We start from the raw sequence: 8,241 nt of genomic DNA, 5'->3' as shown, positions 1-8,241 counted from the left end.
GAAGACTTATCTGGTTCCAGCTTGATTGATATTTTCTCGCACTGTTATCCTTAGCCTTGTGTCATTATTCTTGAAATGGCACTTATTACATTGGCCTACAATTGTGTGATCCCTAAATATGTGTCATGTTACAAAGAGGAGAGAACTGAGTCTCATCAACTTTATAATCACAATGATTATGACATATTGGATTCAAACAGATTCTTCATATTCATTGTATTAATTGAATTGATAAAATTATAAAAACTTGTTATATTATTATAATTGATACATTATAAAAACTTATAATTCATTTTAATGTTCCCCTCCCTTATTTTATAGATAAACTGGCTGTAATATGCAAAGTCATCCTCTCTACAGACTAGATGAAACAAAGGAGCAATGTAGTATGTTTCATCCTCTTGAGGTTCACAGAGAACCCCCCAAAAAAAGTCCTTTTCATTATGTTCTTGCTCTTCTATATTGTTACTGTGGTGGGAAACCTGCTCATTATTATGACTATAACTCAGCAAGACTATGAACTCACCAATGTACTTTTTTCATGCTACTTTATCATTTGTGGATGTCACTTATTCCTCTTCATTTAGCTCAAGATTAATTTCGGGCTTGCTCTTTGGGAAAAAATATGATATCCTTTGAATCTTGCAAAAATATAAACTCAGCAGTTTATCGAACACTATTTTTGGTGGATCAAAAGTCTTCCTTCTGTTGGTAATGGGCTATGACCACTATGTGGCCATCTATAAGTCCTTGCAAATTTTGGTTATCATGAGGCAAAAGGTGCATGTTGCACTACAATTGCAGTCCTGTGTTGGAGGTTTTCTGCACTCAGTATTTCAATTTAGCACTATTTATGGACTACCATTCTGTGGCCCCCATGTCATTGATCATTTTGTGTGTGACATGTACCCCTTATCGGAACTCATTGCAACTGACAATTATTTCATTGGCCTTACAGTGGTGGCCAATGGAGGACTGATCTGCACTATTGTTTTTCTGCACTTACTCATCTTCTATGGAGTCATCTTGCACTCTCTAAAGAACCTGAGTCACAAAGGGAGGCGTAAAGCCCTCCAGACCTGTGGTCCCCACATCATTGTGGTTGTCTGCTTCTTTGTTCCCATATTTTCATATATGTAAGATGTGCTAAGACATTTCCCATTGACAAATCATTGAGTGTGTTTTTTTTACAGTCATAACCCCTATGATGAACCCATTAATCTATAGCCTAAGACATTATAAAATGACTAATGCTATGAAGAACCACTGGAGAAAATAAAGGCAGATCAGGTATTAAGTAATTGCATTTTCTTTCATGAATAAATTAATTTAACATAAGGGTGTATTTCTTTGGAATGTAAAAGTCTTCATAAATCTGATGCAAATGTTCCTTTCTCTGAAGGATTTATGATAATAAAATTAAGGAATAAACTATATGTTCATAAACCACTATTGTTTTTTTCTGCTAGAATGTAAACTCTATAATGTCTAGTTTATCGCTTCACCTGGATAGGTGGAATGAATTTACAGTAGGGAGTCAATAAATAACATCTATTTAATAGTCAAAGAAATGTTTAATTAATTAATTTTTAGAGCCACACCCATGGCATATGGAGGTTCCTAGGCATATAGGTCTAATATGAGCTACAGCTGCCACCCTACACCACAGCTCACAGCAACACCAGATCCTTAACCCACTGATCAAGGCCAGGGATTGAACCTGCAACCTTGTGGTTCCTAGTCAGATTTGTTTCTGCTGTGCCACCACAGGAACTCCTGGTTACACCAATTTTTAATAGATTTCTAAAGTTAGTTTCATTTCTTTCTCATTCTTAATTTAATTTTTGGTTGGCGTCTCAACCTTTATCTTCATTTTTTTATTGTAGTGGATAAATTAGATAATGATATGTGCACCATCCTCTTTATTCAATTTCATTTTCTTCACAGATGAAATTTTTAGTGTGATATATAATTTTTAATTCAAGATTGAAAATACTATGGATAAAAATAAATGTTAAAAATGGAATGCAAGCAGAAGAGAGTAGAATAAACATCATACATATCCCAAACTATTATCTCCTGGGATTTCCAGACCCAATCATTATGTTTCTGATATTAACTCATAACTTGCAAGTACAAGCATGTTTTCATTTGTTCATGTGTTTATGTCTCTGTGTAAACATTTTACATTGCTCTACTTAGCCTTCTGAAGATCTTTACATACTAGTCTATATATATCTAATTAATTCTCAGTTTCCTCATACTGATTTACTTCTTTATAAGGACACACTAAATTGTGCCCACTTTGGCATCACACATACTAAAATTTGAATGATACAGAGAAGATTAGCATGGCCCCTGTGCAAGGATGACACAAAATCATGAAGCATTCCCTATTTAAAAAAATACACTAAAATTGATGTAACTGTAATAATAAAGAACAAATATAATTCCATATTAGATCTGTTGCTTTAATTTTGTATGCTATTGCTTTTGCTACAAAATAATCACTAAATGGAAGTTGTCTATAGCTTAAAATAAACATAAAGTATGTCCCATCTCCAGGAATCCTGCCACTGGTGACTGAGTATTAAGTTAAAATACCTTTGTTTAGCACCAGGTAACATCCTGTCAGGTCAGCTGTGAATGATTGCAGGAAAAAAGAAATTAACACATGCCCACGGGAATCTGTTCAGAACAAGAAAATATTTGCAAACTTATTCCTTTTCCTTCACTACCTCACCTCTCCCCCTCTCTTTCTTTCCCTGTAATGAAACTAGCATCCAAACACAGACAAGTTGTTTCTGTGAGACACTAGTCCACCATATCCTCAGTCTGCTGGCATTCCAAATAAAGCATCTATTTCTAGGCACAACTTGTCTTTCAGTTTATTGCCTGAGGTAGGGCAAGCAATATGAACTTGAACTCAGTAACAAAAATTGTTTTTATTTTAATCTTAACTTTTCATTAACTTTAAACATCATTGTCCCAGTTTTCCTTTGTTGGTGCGGATTTTATATATTTTATATTTTATGTACATTTTTGGGAAATTGATGGCAAGTTTTAGTATACTATAATGGCAAAGAACATTGTTTTTAAGTAATATAGTTCTGATATTAAATCTTAGCTAAGCTACTAATAATGTAAACTTTGGCAAAACATGACAACCTTAAATTTTAGTAAATGTAGAATGATGGAGATATTCAAAAGATCAATTAAATAATCATATAAGCTCTTAGAAAAATAAAGTGGTAATTAACATTAATTATTGCGAATGCTTAATTAATAGAGTCTTTTAAAAGTAATAAAACTACTCAACTGACCAACAGTGTTAATCTTAAATAGATACTAGTGCAGTTTCCATCGTGGCACAGTGGTTAATGACTCTGACTAGGAACCATGAGGTTGTGGGTTTGATCCCTGGCCTTGCTCAGTGGGTTAAGGATCTGGCATTGCCTCAGTAGTTTGCAGACAAGGCTTGGATCCCACGCTGCTGTGGCACCAGCATAGTTCGGTGGCTACAGCTCTGATTACACCCCTAGCTGGGAACCTCCATATGCTGTGGGAGTGGCCCTAGAAAAGGCAAAAAGACAAAAAAAAAGTAAAAAAAATAAGATACTAGTGTTTATAAATATATTTACATATAAAATATGGTAATTAATTAATCTATTTATCTTTAGGAAGGATTACTATATTTTTGTCTTTTTAGGGCTGCATCTGTAGAATAAAGAAGTTCCCAGACTAGGGTTTGAATCAGAGCTGCACCTTCCAGTCCATACTACAGCCAGAGCAACACCAGATCCTTAACCCACGGAGTGGGGCCAGGGCTTCAACCTGAGTCCTCATGGATACTAGTCAGTTTTGTTACTGCTTGGCCATGATGCAAACTCCAGGTAGAATTATGCATAATTTCTCTTTACCAGATGAGAAGAACACTGTGATGTTCACTGGCCTTTTAAGTATTGTTGCTCTTGGATTAATTCCCTGTCTTCTTGACAATACTTGGATCTCTCTTTTTTGTTCTCTGCTCCACATTAGCTCTGTACTTCCAAAAACTTGATATATTGTAGCTGTGAGTCTAAATTCCCCGACAACAACCCTCTGAGGGGTCAACAATCATTTTGCTGTGAACACTGGTTCTCTATAGCATGCAATAAGTTCATGTAAAGACTCAAAATGTAGGAAGTTATTCAGAAGGAGTATAGAGTATGTGTTTTGGTCAACATCAATTATCCTGACACTAGAAGAAAACATGGCCCAGAATAAATGCTTAATCAGTATTTATTAATGAATGAACATGATTTGTACTTAACCCTATTAATGGTAATTGCTTTTGTAAAAAAAGGGCCCTTGTTAACCATAATGCTTCTGACATGGTTGGCATTGCAATCTTGGTTATAAGTTGAAAAGCAGGATTTAATGTCTGATACATGTGAAGGTTCTCATCTGAAGATATTGAATCATGTCTATCTAGTTGAAGTGGGAAGGACTTTACTCAATTAACTGGCTTGAAGAATCCTTGGAGATTTTGGGTCACATATTTTAATTTGAGCTACAAGTAACCTTGCAGAAGCACACCTAACAGGTCAGTTTTGCTCAAGGGGATGATGTTCTGTTGATGCCAATCACATCACCACTGGCTAAACTGCAAAGGTGTCACCACATTCCTAATCCCAGAAGCATTCAGATTCTAAGCACTACTTTCTTCCAATAACTAATATCCATGCAAAAACTTGCACAAACCCTCCTGGTTGTTGGAACCCAAATCATATGTCTCCATCAAATTACTTAAGGGGGTGGGGTATGTAGCACTTTGGCCTTTAAATTGCAAAAATGGATTCACATTTTGGAAATTAATGGCATAGGCATATTATATTTGTGAGAGTTTGTCTCGTAACACACTCTCAATGTTCACTAGAGTTGTGATTAGAATCTTATAATATGGATTTAATTTATCTCATAGAGAGTTGTTTATTCCTACAAAAGTTGAGAATGTCCATGATTCTACCTTACAAGCAGGAAGAGAAGGAGAAACAAAAGACCAGGAGGCTTCTGGCTAGAGTGAATTTGTGGATACAATAGAGAGTTATTCATATATTTACAGTATTTTATGGAATACATACTGCTTAATAACTGTGGTTAGTGATAAAGCAGAAATAAAAATAGATAGAACAGTTCTTCATCTTCTGGCACTACCAGAATGCAGAACAAGATTTGAAAACCCTTCTCAAGGAGTTCTTTTACCTTAATTGTAAGGTATCAGATAGATGCTATCCTTAACTAAAAAAGAAAAAAATGAAAAAAAAATGCTTGTTTGCATTACTCACTCTAATTTAAAAGAGCATTAAGTGAACTCCTATTTATTTACCAAGATATGTACTGCTCTTCAGATTTCCTGTCTTGTTCACTTCTTCAACATCAGTGTAGTCTATTTGTACTATCCTTTCCCTTTCCTATTTCCCTTGAGGCACAATCACATTTTAGCATCTTGAACTTGCCAAGTCCTTTTGAACACTGGAGCTTAAGACAGTAACAGTGCTTCATAGGGGAGTTGCTTTTCAACTGGTAGATCACAGCTAAGATACTACCTTTCATAAAAACTTTTCTGATGACATTAGCATCCACAATAGACACTCACTCTTATTTTCTCTCATAGTACTGTGTGTTTTATTTCACTCCCAAGGATCACAAATTATTAATACATATTAAATTGTGTCCTGTGTTACAGCCTGACTGTATTAAGGTGAGTTTTCAGGATTGAGATCCAATTGCTCATTAACCATTCCATTCAAAGCATGAGAAGCTCAAGGCCAAAGAGCTAGATGGTAAAGGAAATAGCCCCACATATCAAAAGATTGGCTAATGAAGGACCTCTTTATGCCCCAGAAACTCTCATACTTATCCACCCACCAGTCATACATCATCAGCCTTAGATCTAGCCTCCCTCACCAAGTTTGGGGAGATTTCACTCCTGGGACAGTGCGGGCTATGGCCTTGTCCACCTGTGGGCCAACACCAGCTTCCAGATACATGGGCCCTGCAACTAGGGACCTCAGGACCTGACTCCAACCAATAGTGTTCTGGTTCTAAACCTAGGACCACCAATACAAACACCAATATTTTTACTCCAGCCCTGGTACCATAGAACTATTTCAGTCAGTTTTGTCAGTTTGTGGCCAATTCACTAGCGTAATGATGAAAGCCTAAAAACTTCTTGGTCCCTAGCCCATCCACCACCATACCAACACCTGTACTGAGAACCCTGAGACCTTGGAAAATGGCTCAGCTCAGCAATCAATTGCAGTTGCCTCAGGACACAGCACCATCCAAAAATAGCCCACTGTGTCCTACCTGCAGGAACATAGTCTCATCAAACCACAGAAGACCCCACCCTCTGCAACACTATGCCCTGCACCCCACTTGTAAATACAAATTCGAACATCAGCAGGGTAGCACCAAAACAGAACACCATGGAAAATCCTTGTCATCAGCAGAATTATACCAGCTCTGGGACACAATTGTGCTTTTAGCCAGCCTACCAGGGAATGCCTCTGACTACCAATTAACCACACTAGGACCATGACTCCTCGAGCTTCATTGCCAGATGCTATGTGACCTGGCCCCACCCACCATGGGCATGTACCAAGACCTGGACATCTGGATCATAAACCCATCCATGCTGGAGCCTAGCTCTGTCTACTGGCATCTAGAAGGCACACACAAACAGGGCCTGTAAAGCAATTGGACAAGGATCCAGCCCCATGTGTTAGTGTGCTTAAAGGTGCCAGCCCACAACAACACTGGATCCATGAAGCCCGCATAATGGACATCACTAGAGTATATAGCACTGCTTACCAGAAGGGAATATGCTGAAGGTGCATTTTGTATATACGTGCACTTCCTGAAGATTGGGAAACATAATGCAAATACCAATATACAGAATAAAACACAGGAAATTCAGAAAAATGTGGCAACAAAGGAATATGTTCCAGATGAACGAACATAATAAAAACCCCAGAAGAAATCCTAAAATAAATGGAGATAAAAATAAACCGGCTAAAGAGTTCAAGGAAATAACTATAAACATCCTTAAATAAACTGGAAAAAAAACTGCATGAAAGGAATGAAAACTTAGAAGTTTTTACAGAATTAGAAATTATAGAGAAGAACCAGAAAGTTATAAAGAATATAACACTGAAAAAAAAATACTCTGGAAGTAATAAACAGTAGGTATTATGATACAGAAGAAGGGATCAGTGAGCTAGAAGACAGAGTAGTGGAAATCATTAAAGCAGAAGAGGGAAAATAATTAAAAGAAATGAGGACAGCTTAAGAGACATCTTTTCAGTATCAAGAATTCTAATATTGGCATTATAAGGGTCCTGTAATGAGAAGGGAAATAAGAATGGGCAGAAAACATATTTAAAGATATGATATCTGAAGATGTCCCTATCATGGGAAAGGAAACAGATATGAAGTCCAGGAATCACAGAGAGTTCCAAGCAAAAACAACCCAAAATGGACTACATCAAGATACACTGTAATTAAAATTACAAAAATTAGGGAGTTCCCACAATGAAACAGTATGTTAATGATTTGGCTTTTCTCTGTGGCATTGTTTGTTCCATTATTGACCTGGTGCACTTGGTTAAGATTTTGGTATTTCTGCGGCTGTGGCATAGATCACAATTGCAGCTTGGTTTCTATCCCTCACCCAGAAATTTCTATATGCCATAGATGTGACCTAAAAAGAAAAAAAGAAAAGACAAAAATTAGAGATAAAAATAGATTATTAAAGACAACATATGAATAGCAACATGTTTCTTACAAGGCAACTCCAAAAGACCATAAGTTGACTTTTCAGCAGAATCTCTGCAGAACGGAAGGGAGTGGCACAGTATATTTAAAGTGAAAATTGAAGAAAACTACAACCCAGAATACACTGCATGAAAAGGCTCTCATTCAGATTTGAAGAAGATATCAACAGTTTTATGGGCAAGAAAAAAAATTAAAGAGTTCACACCATGAAGCAAGATTTATAGGCAATGTTTAAAGGACTTCTGTAAGCATAAAATGAAAGGCCTCAATAGAGCTATAAATATCATGAAAGGAAAAACCTCATTGGAAAAGGAAAATATAGATGAAAGGTAGTAGATTAACCAATTATAAAGCTAATAAGAAGGTCAACAGAAAAAAGTGATAAATTCTATATCCACAATAAGTAGTTAAGGGTCGAAATGT

At 36.4% G+C, this 8,241-nt stretch overlaps 1 pseudogene; it reads left to right on the top strand.

Annotated features, from left to right (window-relative positions):
- Positions 1-365: 365 nt before the first annotated feature.
- On the top strand, positions 366-1,279 carry LOC110258438 (annotated as a pseudogene).
- Positions 1,280-8,241: the final 6,962 nt, after the last annotated feature.

This window comes from Sus scrofa, unplaced genomic scaffold (genome assembly GCF_000003025.6).
Source record: "Sus scrofa isolate TJ Tabasco breed Duroc unplaced genomic scaffold, Sscrofa11.1 Contig2026, whole genome shotgun sequence".
NCBI classification, from domain to species: domain Eukaryota; kingdom Metazoa; phylum Chordata; class Mammalia; order Artiodactyla; family Suidae; genus Sus; species Sus scrofa.
Note: the sequence above shows the minus strand (reverse complement) of the source record. Positions and strands in the feature narration are given on the sequence as shown.